The sequence below is a fragment of the Cetorhinus maximus genome, chromosome 21 (genome assembly GCF_964194155.1).
Source record: "Cetorhinus maximus chromosome 21, sCetMax3.hap1.1, whole genome shotgun sequence".
Taxonomy (NCBI): Eukaryota; Metazoa; Chordata; class Chondrichthyes; order Lamniformes; family Cetorhinidae; genus Cetorhinus; species Cetorhinus maximus.
In genome coordinates, this window is record NC_135899.1 from 29,411,949 (window position 1) to 29,428,474 (window position 16,526).

General features: G+C 44.3%; 1 non-coding gene across 1 annotated transcript; it reads right to left on the reverse strand.

Annotated features, from left to right (window-relative positions):
- Nucleotides 1-3,812: 3,812 nt before the first annotated feature.
- On the reverse strand, nucleotides 3,813-3,886 carry trnan-guu (transfer RNA asparagine (anticodon GUU)). Its single transcript has one exon. It is a non-coding gene; the product is annotated as a tRNA-Asn (tRNA).
- Between the last annotated feature and the right edge of the window lie 12,640 nt (nucleotides 3,887-16,526).

Here is a 16,526-nt window from a genome sequence, read left to right on the forward strand (position 1 = left end):
GGACAGCCACTCGCTTGCACGCGACATTTTCTTGTGAATCTGGTGATTCCGTCAACGCCAAATGAAAAAAAAAAGTTTGTGAGCGCAGCAGCTGTGTGAGCGATGGCATGTGGGCGGGGAAATGGAAAAAAAAATCCGGATTCATCTAATCGGTTAATACTAGCGATTGGAAAAAATGCAACAAGCTTGAAAAGAGCGCTAGTTGTGTACAACGACAGGTTCCAGCTGCTTCCCCTGAGAGGAATGCCTGTGGCTCATGACGCAGAGATCGGCAGCGGCTGACTTTAAAGCGGGTCTGTGAAAATGTGGAGATATCTTGTGTGTGAGAAGAGATCACAAACAAGACATCTCACAAAAGCCTTCGACACTCTCAACCGAGAAGCATTATGGAGCATCCTCCTCTGTTATGGCTGCTACCAAAAGTTGATCACCATCCTCCAGCTGTTCCATGATGGCATGCAAGCCGTGATTCTAACTGGTGGATCCACCAGAGACTCAATCCATATTCAAAAAGGGGCCGGAGCAAGATTTTGTCATCGCACGGAAGATCTTCTTGATTTTACTTGCTGCAATGCCCTACCTCCCCCTCAGAAAGCTCCCTGTTGGATTGGACCTAAACTAGAGAACAAATGGGAACCTGTTCAATCTACGCAGTTTGCAGGCCAGATCCAAGGCCGTCCCATCCTCTGTCATTGAACTACAGTGTGCAGAGTATGCTTGCGACTGCGTGCAACCAGAGGCCGAGCACCAAGCCAAGATTAAACCTTCATCGAGGCAGACGAGGGCATGGACCTCACACTAAATGTCCGTAAGAAAAAGGTCGTCTACGAACCTACGCCGCACTGCCCCGCTATTACCAAAATCGACGGCAAGGCCTTGGACAACGTGGACCACTTTGCCTGAGGAACCTGCTGTCAACAAAGGTGGACATCAATGACAAGGATCAACACCACCTTCAGTGTGCCTGCGCAGCCTTCGGCCGCTGAGTGAGAGAGTGTTTGTAGACCAGGGCCACAAACACTGCACCAGTCTCATGGTCTACAGGGCAGTGTTGAAACCTGTTCTGGGGTTTCGACAGCAGGTACCTGAAACCTCTGGAGAAGTACCACCAGCGCTGCTTCGTCAATATTTTGTAAGTGCATTGGCAGGATCGGCGCACCAACATCAGTGTTCGCACTCAGGCCAACACCCCCAGCATCGAAGCATTGACCACGCTCGATCAGTTCCACTGGGCGGGCCACATCGTCCACATACCTGACACTAGACTCCCGATTCAAGCGCTCTACTCGGCGCTTTGACATGGCAAGCGAGCCCCAAGAGATAAAACGCTTCAAGGACACTCTGAAGCTCTGCACCAACACCACCAAAAGCGGAGGGAAAGCATCCGGGAAAGAAAAAAACATCTCGAGTCTCATTGGCAAGGCCTAGCTGAAGCCAAACTTCGATAGCAAAACGAGCGTCTGGCAATCCGGAAACCCCAATCGCTCGTTTCCCCCACTGCTGTCTGCCCCACGTATGACAGAGACCATACGTCATGCATTGCACTCTTTAGTCAACTGAGAACTCATTTTTACTGTGGAATCAAATTATCCTCAACCCCGAGTGCCTGCCGAAGAAGAACACCTTCATTTTGCTGTGAGCACTTACACTGTACCAAAGCTTTTGTCTTTAAACTATCATTGCAAGTCCATAAGACCATAAGACATAGGAGCAGAAATTAGGCCCTTCGGCCCATCCAGTCTGCTCCGCCATTCAATCATGGCTGATAAGTTTCTCAACCCCATTCTCCCGCCTTCTCCCCGTAACCTTTGATCCCCTTACCAATCAAGAACCTATCTATCGGTCTTAAATACACTCAATGACCTGGCCTCCACAGCCTTCTTTGGAAAGTCCCTTTCCTTTGTGTTTCATGAGATGTTTTTTATTTAATCTCTCCAGCCCTCCAACTTGTCCTTGACATTATATTTTGCTCAACATGCCAACACCCCACCCCCCTTTCAAAAACCATAAAACACACCATAACACCATAAAACCTTTCTCCAGTTCGGAAGAAGAATAACATTAGACTCGGAACATTAACTCTGTTTCTCTCCATAGAGGCTGCGAGGCCTGCTGGGATTTTCCAGTATTTTCTGGGTTTTTCTATTTAAGAATTCCAGAATCTGCGGTGTTTTGCTTTTATTTTGGTTTTGCGTTTTATTGTGTCCTTCGGCTATGATAGGATATTCCCCAAACATTGTCAGCTGTGATGTTAACGAGTAAACATCCCACCGAGATACTTTATAAATATATATTTAAAATAATAGAATAAAACATTAGATGTAGCAGACACAGGTTGGTTTTCCCCCGTTCTTACTCAGATCGTTATTTGTCCTTTTCCATAGCCAACCTAAATCTTATTATCCAATGAGCAGCGTCCAGTAAAGTTCGCCGACCGATATCAGACCCATTTTTTCTCCACCTGTAACCTGGTCCATTTGCAGTAAGTTCCAAAATCTGTTGCAATATGACTGTGGCTCCTATGGTTGACAGCTCTCTCTCTCTCCGGCAGTTGACTCGCAGCACGCCACAAAAAGTCAAAGGGATTTGAGACTCTTGTTCTGATTTCCTTTATATTCGGGAGATTGAATAATTGTGTGAAAGAGATTTCTATCTCCCCTTGCATCCGATAAATCCTGATGTTCTGATATGACTACACACATCGCGCCAAAGCAATTTCGCAATCTTGCAGCTAAAACTGTATTTTATTCATGCAAGTATATAAGTACATAACATTTTGAATATGACATTGCATGAAGTGCAATTCAATTCGATGTCTTTGAGTGGAGTACCATGGTAATCTGAGGAGCCTAGACACAATTACAATTACTGGTTATATTTACACACAAAATGCGTCTGTTTGAGCTAAACAAATTCAGTGATAGCCATTCGCTGGCTCTTTCATCTGGGAAATGCTTGGGCAAACGGAGTCAAGCTGCTTGGTTTAAATTTCAAACAATACTTGGCAGTTAGCTGTCAGTCACCATTAACTGGTGCCTTCTCCATGGCAACGTATCTACCAATCAGTTTCCCCTTGCCAACCAATCAATGCTTTCTTCTCATACAGTATAAAGTTATTGTTTCTCATGACATTGGTATTCTTTCTAATTGTCCTGACGAGTGCAAGAAGAAAAACCTCCACGAAATGTCTCTTTTCATCAGTGCTCAAGTTATGTACTTCAAAACGACCAATATATTGCATTCATTTCAAACAAAACAAGAAGGGCTGTCAATAAAAATCAGAAGAAATTATTCATAGCGTTCAAATATGCTGAATATTAGTCCGTGTATGCCATAAATGGGCCCAAGGAAATTTGGATAATTTTTCTAAATCATTGAGAGGGGTTGCAAGCACTGTCAGCAGGATTTCAAGCTGCGCGAGGCGAACAAAAAAAAATCAACCGATTACCAGCCCATTGCCTGATCCGTCTGGCCACGAGTACCACCTTTAGACAATTGAATGGTTGAGCTTGAAAATCACGTAAAAAAACACTGAAGCGAATTCTGAGATGGAACATATCCTTCTGTTTGTTTTTTGTTGCACTTTTGTCTTCCCCACATCTTTTCGAATGTGAAGCTGCACAGAAAATGTATATTCCTAATGAGGTGGACGTCAGTATCATTTATTTGAAATGAATACTCATGAGGTATCTCGGTCGGAATTCACCGGTATCAAAGTTGACAATGATTGGCGAATGTTTAATTGAAAATGAAGGAAACATGCAACAGCTATGTGTCATGAGTCATTAACGCGAGAAAAAAGTAAACAGCTCCGTCCCTGGGTGGGCTTGAACCACCAACCTTTCGGTTAACAGCCGAACGCGCTAACCGATTGCGCCACAGAGACTCTATTGGCAGTATTGAGCAAAACAAATCATGCAAGATTTTTAGCAGCTACATGGGAACAGTCTGACCTCAATTGCATAAACCAAGTCAACATGACTCACTCTCCGACAAAAACAAAAAATGCTTCTTCAGAGTCATACAGGCTCGAAACGTTAAGTCTGTTTTTCTCCCCATAGATGCTATCAGGCCTGCTGAGCTTTTTCAGCATTTTTTCTCTTTGTTTCAGATTTCCAGCATCCGCTGTATTTTGCCTTTATGATATGAATAGCTCTCCTCCAGCCGTTTATATCCGAGCCTTTCATTGATTTTCCTGTTTCAACTTTTCGCATTGTCCTGAAACCAGTATTCAGCTTTATTTCCTGATGACCAACAACAACGATTCTGTCGATGACAGATATCATTTAATTTCACCAATCAGTTCAGATTAAATGTTTTAATGTCATGATGGAGGGAAAGTTACTTTGACTGTCTCTGATCAGTCGGGCTGCTCGCCCGTCCTTCTCTGATTAGGTTTCCCGGGTTCTTTTCTCAAGTTTCACAAAGCTGGAGTCCGGGTTTTCTGCGTTGTTCCGTTTCCATTCTTCCCACTTCCAACTGACAATATTTTCCAAATCTTTATGCAGGCTTCCGCCTTGCCCCATGCCCAGGGATGTGGAAATTGATTTCTGCGGTGAGATTATAGAGGCCGGGATTTTTCTCTTTAGAGTAAAGAAGGGAAAGCGGAGATTTTATGGAGACGTTCAATCTTATACAGGGGGATAGGCGGAGAAGGTGACAGAGCAAGTAGGGAGAGGCTGCTTTCACTGACAAAAGAATAGGGAATTCGATTTCAGCAAATGGTTAAAAAAATAAAACCGAAGCGGTGAGATGAGCTAACCAGGTTGTAATTTTCACTCAGCCAGTTGCGATCTGGAATGAGCTCCACCGCTTTTCTTGAATTAAGTGCTGGGGGGCTTGTAGGCAGTTTGACATGTCGACTGAAAGACCGCACCACTCACTTAGTACTGCCCTGCAACGCAGCCTTGAGTTTTATGCCCAAACGCTGGAGCGGGATTTGAATCTTTGTAATCCACAGTGCTGTCAAGTCAACAATAGCCGCTGTTCCGTGTTAATGTATTCCAAAGTTTCACAACCCCGCTTGCAAATGTCATTTTACAGTTTCAATTCAAACTCAGTTGGTTTTGAGTCTGCTGTTTCCAGCACATTCCGTCTTTTATGTTGCCGGTTACACAGAAATGTGGATGCGCTCAGTTTGGGAGGAAAAAATAAACCTTTACATTGGCAGACCTTTGATTCCTCAATCCGTTCTTTTAGGAAATGTCACATTTTAGGAAATATGTGAAGTAACCTTTGCTGTGACGCAGATATGAGCCGAGGTTGCGGTAACTACAACACACAACTACAACTGCAAAAAAACTTGTGAATAAGCGACAGTTTGCTGCTGTGATGCTGATTGGGGAATGCAGGACGACAGGGAAAACTTTCCTGCTCCTCTTGAAAATAGTGCCCAGGAATCTTTTGCATCGAACCATTTTAACGCCTCATCCAAAACTTGGCACCTCCAGCAGCGCAGCTCTCGTTCATTCTGCACGGAACCACAGGCTTGATATTTTGTGCTCAAAACCAAACTGAGTCCTGGACGCTTGTGATCCACAGAGAGCACCGAGTGAGCCCATGATACTGTCACTTGATCGTATGCTCCACAATTACACAACCGATTTACCGCATATATTTTCCTGCTTTAACTGAAATTCCTTTGGTTCTGTGTCCAGATGAAGACTGGGAGATTAAGTGATGGAAGTGTTGAATTGTGAAAGCGATCCGAATGTGGCAATACAAATAATTACTTCTATACAGCAGCTTTCCTGACAGCAGGAAGCATACCTCAGGGGCACAATTCCTTCCCTGAACACAATTCCACACACCCATTTTACGCTCTGCCACTTTGGAACACTGTAGTGCACCATGGGCTTTCAAAAGACTTTTCCCTGGGGAATTGCGGCCAACCTGTTGCAATCGTTAATTAATTCGATGCGAATCTTCCATTCCTTCCATTCGCATATTTCATAAGGCAAATTCGGAAATACGTGCTGCTTGTTTCACCATCGCAGCCTGTCAGAACAACTCGCAGGCACCCCAGCTGTTTTCCAAAAGAGCGAACTATTTATCAAAAAAAAAATCGCCATTCTTTATTTAGGACTGTTTTTGTTCCTAGATTTCCAAGGAAGTGTTGTGAGCAATCTGCTTTCAGATTGAATACTGGTTTCGCAGTGTATTGTGGGGCCTTCTTACATCTTGAAATGTATCGATTGGTTTAAAGCGCAGATATAAGTAGATGGGCCATATACTTGCGCGTTATAAGGAAAAGCATATGTAGCCGTTGGCATTAAGTGCCGTGATCGTACAGTAGTTTGTACTCTGCGTTGCGCCCGCAGCAACCTCGGTTAGAATCCGAGTCACGGCAGGCATTCCTTCCTACGTTTTCATTCCTGTGATAGCTGCTGAAAACAATGAGACAATATGAATTTCCTTTTTGGTAATGAAAACCTATTAATTACTTCAGAACTTTTGTCTGTGCTTGATTGTCCACATTTTGACCCCACTTTTTCACGGAGATTCTTCTCCCTTTCAGAATCACTAACCCCCTTTACTTCCTTCCTTTAATTACATTGAGACTTTGCTGAGGCATTGCGCCTCTCTGGCACTCATTTTCAATATGTCCGCCGTTACGTTTGCTCTGCTACCTTCACTGTTGCGGGGAGTACATGTCCAAATCTCACTAAAGGTGCCTCGAACCATATGGTTATATTTAGATGTTTGACCGCCGGGAGGACAAGAGCTGCATTTCGGAAGTGCAACCACTCAATTGCACGCGACATTTTCTTGCGAATCCAGTGATTCTGTCAACGCAAAATGTAAAAGAAAATGAAGTTTGTTTGCGCAGTAGTTGAGATGAGTGAGCGATGGGCTGACAAGCGGGCGGTGAAATTGTTAAAAAAATCCGAATTCAAGTTATCAGTTAATATTAGCGATGGAAATTTGCAACTAACTTGAAAAGACCGCTATTTGTGCAAAAGCACTGCTGAGTTTTTCCACATCAGTTCCCGTTTTTATTTCAGATTTCGAACATCAGCAATGCTTTGCTTTTCTTCGAGTCTAAGAGTTAAATCTTACAAACAACTGCGAGAAACTGCACTCGTAACCGGTAGAATTCGAACCGTTAAATTCTTGGTCCACCGCCCTAACTATTCGGGCACGGCAGCGGATCTTATTTTCTGAAAATGTCGATTCATTGCAATCGCTAGTATCTCTGTTTAAGCCCATTCTCAGCTCAAGCATCTCCTTTGGCGTTTTCATCTTTGCTCTTTTGGTCTTATCCACGGTTTATCCAACATGAAGCTGCGCAGGAACTGTTAATACATTTCTTCAGCTTAAAATGAACACCCTCGCGTCGGCCCGGTCTCCCGCGTGACAGGTGGGGATCTACAAACAGGGAACTGGCCGCCCTTGCTGCTTCGCATTTCCGATAGACTCGTCAGCTCATCAATCACGCAGCCAACAGGTCCGCCTATATTTACTGACCCTAGAGGGAGTCGTTTTATTACAGAGCGCGATTCATGTCAGGAAAACAGAGGAATGGGCAGAGACACAGGAATACAGAGGGAAAGCTATAAAGTAGTCTCGGCAGAAACAGGGAGACAGGTAGAGCTTGAAAGGCAGAGATACATTTCACAACCCCAGCCGTTTGTTAATTCTGAAAGTAAACAGACGTTGACCTTTTACGAATACCAGGTGTCCCAAAACGCTTCATAGCCAGTGAAATACTTTTGACGCATAGCCAGTTTTATAATGACAGAGTTGGAGAGAAAAAAACCCTAAAAAACATGCAGCAGGTGCCAAAAAGAGCATCTTAAGAATTTCATGTAGTAAAGAATCTGTGTTTCTATATCTATAATCAACCCATTATTTGTTTGATGCAGATATAAACATAAACTGTTTAATTTTAAAAAGGTTGCTCGGTTAACATTTCATTAATTCAGGAAACAAGGGTAAAGAGCTTATGAGCTGTCTTAACAAGAATCATACCTGTCGACAAGGCAGCTAACAATAACACCGTATTTGCGCTAACGTATACTTAGATTGCCACGTAAAGTCGACCAGCCATGCTTTCAGACCTACTTTTAAAAATAATTTACGGGATGTGGGCGTCGCTGGTTCGGCCAGCATTTATTGCCAATACCTAATTGCCATTGAGCTGCGTGGTGAACCTCTGCAGCCCCAGAGGTGTAGGAAAGCCCACAGTGCTGCTGGGAGGGAGTTCCAGGATTTTGACCAAGCGACAGAGGAGAAATGGCAATTTATTTCCCAGTCAGGACTGTGACTAACTTGGAGAGGAACATCCACGTGGTGGCTTTCCCATTTGTCTGCTGCCCTTGTCCCTGTAGATGGTAATGCTCGCATGTATAGAAGGTGCTGCCTAAGGAGCCTTGCTGAGGTTCATCAGTGCATCTTGTAGATGTTACACAGTACTGCCAATGTTCGCCGGTGGTGAAGGGAGTGAATATTTGTGGAAGGGATGCCAGTCAAGCTGGTTGCTTTGTCCTGGATGGTGTGGAGCTTCTTCAGTGTTGTTGGAGCTGCACTTATTCAAATCACACTCCTGATTTCTGCCTTGTAGGTGGTGGACCGGCTTTGTGGGGCTATGAGGTGAGTTACTCATCGCAGGATCCCTAGCCTCTGACCTGCTCTTGTAGCTAGAGTTTCTGTAAGGCTGGTCGAGTTCAAGTTCTGGACATTGGTGAACCCAGGCAGCGATAAAAGCAGAGAATGCTGCAAATTAGTAAGGCAGCATCTTTGGAAAGGTAAATAGAGTTCATGTTTCAGGTCAATGAGCTTTAATAAGAAATGGTAAAATTAGAAATGTAATTGATATCAATCAAGTGAAAGCGGGCAGGGTGAAGAATGAACAAAATGAAACGTCTGTGATGAAGGGAAAGCCATGAAAGATAAAATAGCAAAAGAGTTTGTCATGTGATGACCGAAGGGAGTGCTAAACAGAGAAGCAAAGAATGATTGCAGCACAGAATGAGCCCATTCGGTCCGTCCTGCCCAGGTTGAGTCTCTGAAAGAGGAATGGGGCAAATGAGATGTATCGAGACGAGATCCAGCAATGTAACGTAGATAGATATTCAAACACAGCGATTATCAGAGAATTTCCTGCACGTACCTCTCTGCATGCAGTTCTCAACTTTTTATCGCACGCTCTGCTCCTTGTTCTTTTCAGAATGACTCAGATGAATTTCTACGCCGATTACGTTCCAAATTCATCACCTTTTTAACCCTGACATTATTTGCGCCACACACCAGTTAAGTGAATCAACCAAACCTGCATGTGTAAGTTTCGTCACCAGCTGCAATCTACAGTGACCCCAGTTCTACTGTAGACAATTCTACTGTTCTACTGTCACCTATTGTTGGATACATCTCAGAGAATTTCCTGCACTTACCTTTCTGCACAACGTCTACACTGTTAATCGTATAAGATGGTGGGGGGATCAATAACCAGGGGGCATAGCTTTAAGGTAAGGGGCAGGAGGTTTAGAGGTGATATGAGGAAGAATCTTTTCACCCAGAGAGTGGTAGGAATCTGGAACTCACTGCCTGAAAGAGTGGTAGAGGTAGAAACAATCATCATGTTGAAGAAACATTTGGGTGTGCACTTGCGATGCCATGGCATACAAGGCTATGGGCCTAGAGCTGGAAATGGGTTTAGAATAGTTAGGCACTTGTTTGATCGGCGCGGGGCCGATGCGCCGAATGACCTTTTTCTGTGCTGTAGATCTCTGTGACTCTATGTGCACGCGAATCGGATTCACATTACCGCTGTCAAGCTGGGGTGGGGGGGGGGGGGGGTGGGGGGGGGGGGTTGGTGGCGGGGAATGAGTTTTCTTGAATACGCTGCAGGTCGGGTAAAACCTTCAACTGTGATGAAAGGCCACGAATTTGAAATATTCATTCTCTTTTCCTTTCCATGATGCCGCTGCTAATGTGCATTTCCAGCATCTAACATAGTTTTTTCCATAACGCTGAGGAATATCGCCGATGATTTTCAATGACGCTTGGTATGATCTCGAAGCAACTGTCTTTAAACAATCCTAAATGCTGACCCAACGCCCTCTTAATTGCTCCACAAGGAGAATAGCCATCATGAAAGAAACGTTTAGTCACTCAGTTGAATGAAAGCCTCAGCGCTCGACGTGACCTCGAACCAAACGACATACACAAATTTTAAATGCCTACCAACCAAATGACCCACAAGGGCAAAGGATAGAAAGAAAGAATTTAGCCCCGCGGCTCATTGCAAAGTCGGTTGGCGTAGAGCACCGGAAGGGTATTGGGTGGGGGGAGCGCGGTGAGGGGCAGTACACGAGTAACGCTTCTTTCAGTTAGCAGTCACCAGCTTCAAAACTGACATTCGCTCTCTTTGGTAGCTTGGCCGAACAGTATGAAGTGCCAGATTAAAGCTGTTGGATCGAGTGTCAAACTTTATAAATAGCAGGATTTTAATAGTCCTAATTTTAGCAACTTTTTAGACACAGAATCTTTATTTTTTTCTCCATCTTTGTCAGTACAAAATTCACTATACCGCTGAAGCATGTCACTGGCAGAAAAACTCTTTCGTGTTGCTTTCTGAAATATCATAGCGCTGGACGCTGTGAAATATATCTATACCTTTCAAACTCTATCCGTCTGGCTCGTTTTCTCTTTGTCCGTCTGCACTTCTTTGTCTCATTGTCCATCCACCTTCTTTCCGTACAGGAATCGCACTACTCCCCCTGGGGTTGGTAAATGCAATAAGATGTATTGATTGCGTGATTGTGGAGCTGCCGTAACTGTCGGAAATGCATAGCAGCAAAGGGCGGCTTGTTCCTTGTTAGCATAGTGGTGACGGGAAGGTAGCCATTTTGCATTTCCTGAGCAGCTTCATTTCGGAAAAGCTTTCGGGAAGGCCAAAACAGCAATGTATATATATATAGGAAAAGGAGATACTGCTTCCGAGAATTCGCTTAAACGGAGATCAATGTGATTTCAATAGATCAACATTTCCAGGAACTGTGATTAGTCGTCGTTGCGGAATGTTTCACGTGATGAAGTAAAAATCCATGGCCATCTCCCCGCTTCAGTACGAATCTTGCCAATTACCATGGAGATATTTTCTGAAGATTTAGTCAGGTTTCTACTGGCCTAAAATAAATTGGGAACACGGTCTGGTGACCAAGGCTCGCTCTGTGTTTGGAACATGCCCGTAGGTATATTATCAATTAGTTTATTTCAGCGCAATAACAGTATATTTGTAATGAAGTGGATATCGATAACTAATTTCAAATATATACTCGTACAGTATCGCGGTGGGAACTCACTGCTTCTATGTCAGCATCGCGGTGAGAGCTCACTGCTTCTCAGCAGAACAGACAACGGGTGGCGAATATTTGATTGCAACTGAAGGACCCATATCGAAATTGCAAATGCCCGGAGTGGAACTGAACTACTAAACCATCGGTTAATAAGCAAACAGGATCCTATTGCGCCACACAAACCACAGAACTGCTCATCTCCAAGATAAAGCATGAGACATTGATGGCGATTACATGGTAAAGGCTGACCTTGCCCAAGGCCAAAACATGAATGAGTCTCCAGGAGCCTTCTATATTCGAGCCTTTAACTGCATTTTCTAATTCCAAGTATTCAAATATTCTGAAACCAAACAATGTTTATTTCCTGATGTGCAGCATCGACAATCCTGTCACTTATTTGTAGTTAAATTCACCAGTTAGCTCAGCTTAAATGTTTCAGCGTCTTAAAGAAGGGAAAGGTACCTTTAACTGCCTCTGACCTGTCGGCGTCTTCGCTCTTAATTCTCCTCTGATTAGGTTTTCAAAGCGTTTCTCAACATTCACCAAGCTGGAGATTGGATTTCTTCCAAAACTTTGTGTACTCTTTCGCCTTTCCTCATGTCCAGGGGTGAGATGATAATTTACGTTCATACAGTACGGGGGCCAGAATTGTTCTCTTTAGAACAAAGAATGTTAGGGAGAGATTTAATATAGGCGGTGAAATTTATACAGGAGATTGGGCGGATGATTTTGTGCAGAAAATAGCGAGAGAGTGTCTCCACTGACAAAGCACATGGTTTGAATCCAGGAGCTTGACGAGTAAGGGAGTTTTAAGGGTTAAATTTCTGAGCTTTAGCAGAGCTTGACTCATTATTGTGTTTCAGGACGTAAAAATACATGGGCATCTTGGTGCTGCTGGGCTGCACTGAGTGCTGCTTGAGCGCACAGAATTTGAAGCCAGGGATTGGTGAGTGAGCGAGCTAGGCGAAAAGGGGAACGATAAACTGGTTAGGGTAAATGCAAATAATTAGCACAATAAAGATGGCTGGACAGTGGATGTGATACGGTTGCAGCACTTCGGAGCTCTTGGGTGCCGCTGCAATCCATGTCAATCACGTCTGCAATTAGTGCCCGCGGATTAACGAGATTTGGGTCAGAATTGATGAGCTGGAGGCCGAACTGCAAACACTGCGAATGGGAATTAGGAGTCATAGTAACCTAGAGTTATACAGCACAGAAACGGGGACTTCGGCCCATCTTGCTCGTGTCGGCCATCAAGCACCTATCTATTCTAACCCCATTTTCCAGCAATTGGCCTGTAGCCATGTATGCTATAGCGTTTCAAGTGCTCATCTAAATACTTATTAGATGTTGTGAGGGTTCCTGCCTCTACCACCCCATTTAGCTGTGTGTTCCAGATTCCAACCACCCTCTGGATGACTTTTCTCCCCTCAAACCCCCTCTAAACGTCCTGCCACTTATCTTAAATCTATTGCCCAGGTTATTGACAACTACGCTAAGGGATACGTTTCTTCCTATCTACGTTATCTATGTCACTCATCATTTTGTATACCTCTATGAGGCCCCCCTCCGTCTTCCCTCCTCTAAGAAAAACAACCTTAGCCTATTCAGTCTCTCTTCATAGCTGAAACGATCCAGCCCAGGCAAAACCCTGGTAAACCTTCTCTGCACCCTCTCCAGTGCAATCACAAACTTCTTATGGTGTGGCGACTAGAACTGCACCCAGTTCTCCTCCTGTGGCCTAAATAGTGTTTTGTGTAGCTCCAGCATAACTTCCCTGCTCTTATATTCTATGTCTTGGCTAATAAAGGCAAGCATCCCATATGCCTTCTCAACCACCTTATCTACCTGTGCTGCTGACTTCAGGGATCTATGGACATGCACACCAAGGTCCCTCTGACCCTCTGTACTTCCTAGTACACTGTCTAATCCCTTGCCGTCTTAGCCCTCCCAAAATGCAACACCTCACACTTCTCAGGATTAAATTCAATTTGCCACTGCTCTGCCCATCCCACCAGCCCATCTATACCGTCCTACAATCTACTGCTTTCCTCCTCACTAATTACAACACCACCAATTTTGATGTCATCTGCGAACTTACTGATCATAACTCATACATTCAGACCTAAATCATTAACGTACACCACAAACAGCAAAGGCCCCAGCACCGATCCGTGTGGTACACCACTCATCACAGGTTTCCAATCGCGAAAACAATCTTGGGCCATCATCCTCTGCCTCCTGCCACTAAGCCAATTTTGGACCCAATTTTCCAAATTGCCTGGGTTCCATGGGCTCTTATGTTCTTGACCATTCTCCCAGGGGGGAGCTTGTCAAAACCCTTACTGAGCCCATGTAGTCTACATCAACTACACTACCCTCATGGACACAACGAGTCACTTCCTCCAAAAATTCAATTAAATTTGTTGGACATGATCTCCCCCTGACAAAGCCATGCAGACTATTCCTGATTAATCGCTGCCTCTCCAATTGGAGATTAATCATGTCCCTCCGAAGTTTTTCCAATAGTTTCCCTACCACGGATGTTAGACTCACTGGCCTGTAATTACCTGGTTTAACGCTGCTACCCTTCTTCAATGATAATACCACATTCGCTGTCATCCAGTGCTCTGGCAATTCTCCTGTGGCCAGAGAAGATTTGAAATTTCGTGTCAGAGCCCCTGAAATCTCCTCCCTTGCCCAAAAAGCAGACCGGGATACATCTTAACATCTGTGCCTAGGGATTAATCCACTTTTAAACCAGCTAAAGCCGCTAATACCTCCCTTTCAACGTTAATTTGTTCAAGTATATCACAATCCCCCTCCCTGATTTCTACACCTACATCGTCCTTCTCCATAGTGAACACAGATGAAAAGTAATCATTTAAAACGGCACCTACGTCCTCCGGTTCCACACACAGATTGCTGCTTTGACTCCGAATGGGCCCCACTCTTTCCCTGGTTACCCTCTTGCCCTTAATATATTTATAAAATGCGTTGGGAATTTCCTTTATATTGCCCGCCAAATGCTTATTCATGCTTTTCTTTGCTCTTATAATTACATTTTTACACACCGCCCTACATTATCTATACTCGTCTGGGGCCTCCGCTGTTTTCAGCCCCCTGTTTCTGCTATGATCCGCTTGTGTTTCCTTATTCAATCCTCTATATCACATGACATACAGAGGTCCCTGGACATTTTGGGCTTACGCTTCACGTTTAGTGACACATGTTGTCCCTGAACTCTCACTATTTCATTTTTGAATGACTCCCACAGGTCTGATGTAGACTTTCCTACAAATAGGTGCTAACAGTGCACGTGGGCCAGATCCTGTCTTATCATATTGAAATTGTCTTTCTCCTAATATTTCTGGATCATTTTTGTGCTTTACCATAACTACCATAAATCAACCAAAATAATGGCTCTATACCCGAAATGCTCCCCCATTGACACTTCTACCACTTGCCCGGCTTCATTCCCTAATATTAGCTGCAGTGCCGCCCCTTCTCCTGTAGGACTTTCTAACTGCTGGACCAAAAAATCTCTCCTGGATGCACTATAAAAATTCCGTCCCCTCTAATTCTAAGACTATCCCAGTTAATATGGGGAAAGTTGAAACGGCTTACAATTATTAACCTAGTATTTTTACACTTCTCTGAGATTTGCCTATATATCTGCTACTCTATCTCCCCCTGACTGTTTGGAGGCCTATAGTACACTCCCAACAACGTGATTGCCTCCTTTTTGTTCTTCAGTTCAACCCATTTGGCTTCATTTGAGGAACTTTCTCAGATATCATCCCTCTTTACTGCAGTAATTGACTCCTTGATCAATAGTGCAATGCCACCTCCTCTTTTACATTCTCTTGTTAGGCCTGCAGATTCTATATCCTGGAATATTGAGCTGCCTGCTCTGCCCTTCCCTCAACCGTGTCTCTGTGATAGCAACAATATCATATCCCCATGTATTAATCAATGCCCTCAGTTCACCCATGTCACTTCTAGGACTACTTGTGTTAAAATCGATGCAATCCAGCCTTGTATTATTCCCTTGTGCCTTAACAGGTCTATATTTGCTTAGCTTTCCCGACTGACTTAGTTTCTCTTCCAAATCTGGCTGCGCGTCACTCCCTACGGTACCTCGACTCTGTACCCCATCCCCCTGCCAAATTAGTTTAACCATTGTTACCAGTTTGTTCCATTTTTTCCATCGCTAATATTAACGAATACGATGAATTCGGCTTTCTTTTACCATTTCACCGCCCGCTTGTCAGCCCATCGCTCACACAGCTCAAATGCTGCGCACACAATCTTCATTTTTTTTTCATTTTGTGTTTTACCAGAAAATGTCGCGTGCAATCGAATGGCTGCACTTCCGAAAGACAATCTTACTTTCCCTGCACTTGTCCTCCCGGTGGGGGGGGGGGGGGGGGTTGGGGTGGGGGCGGAAACATCTAAACAAAGCCGTAGGGTTCGAGGCAGCTTTGGTGAGATTGGGGCTTGTGCTTCCCGCAGCAGTGGAGGTAGCAGAGCAAACTTAACGGCGGAAATATTGAGAACGAGTGTCAGATGAGGCAATGTCTCAGTAAAGTTGCAATGGGAATGAAGGAGGAAAGTAAAGGGAGTTAGTGATTCTGAAAGGGAGAAGAATCTGAGACGATGTGGTCGAATTCTGGACAATTAAGCACAGGCAAAAGAGAGGGCTGGGTTCAGGATTAATTAATAGGTTTTCATTTCCAAAAAGCATGTCTTCATGCAACTCAGGTTGACTCATTGTTTTTAGCAGCTGTCGTAGGGATGAAAATGAAGGAAAGAATCATTGCCGTGACCCCGATTCTAACCGAGATTGCTGGGGCCACAACGCAGAGCGGCAACCATCATACGATCATGGCACCACATACCAACTGCTGCATTATCTTTCCCTGCAACCAGCTTGTAGAGCACACCCTCTCGAATATCTTGCCCCCAACTTATACCTGTGCTTTGAACCTATCGATACATTTTGATATTTGCGATAGCCTGAGAAAGCGCTGCGAAGCCATTGTTCAACATGAAAGCAGATAGTTCAAAACAGTTTCTTGGAAATCTTGAAATATAATCATTGCAAACTGAGGAACTGCGATTATTTTTTTGATAAGTAGTTCGCTCTTTTGGAAAGCAGTTGGGATGTGTGCGTGTTGAGCTGGCAGGCTGCGGCGCTGAAGCGAGCAGTGCTTGTTTCCGAGT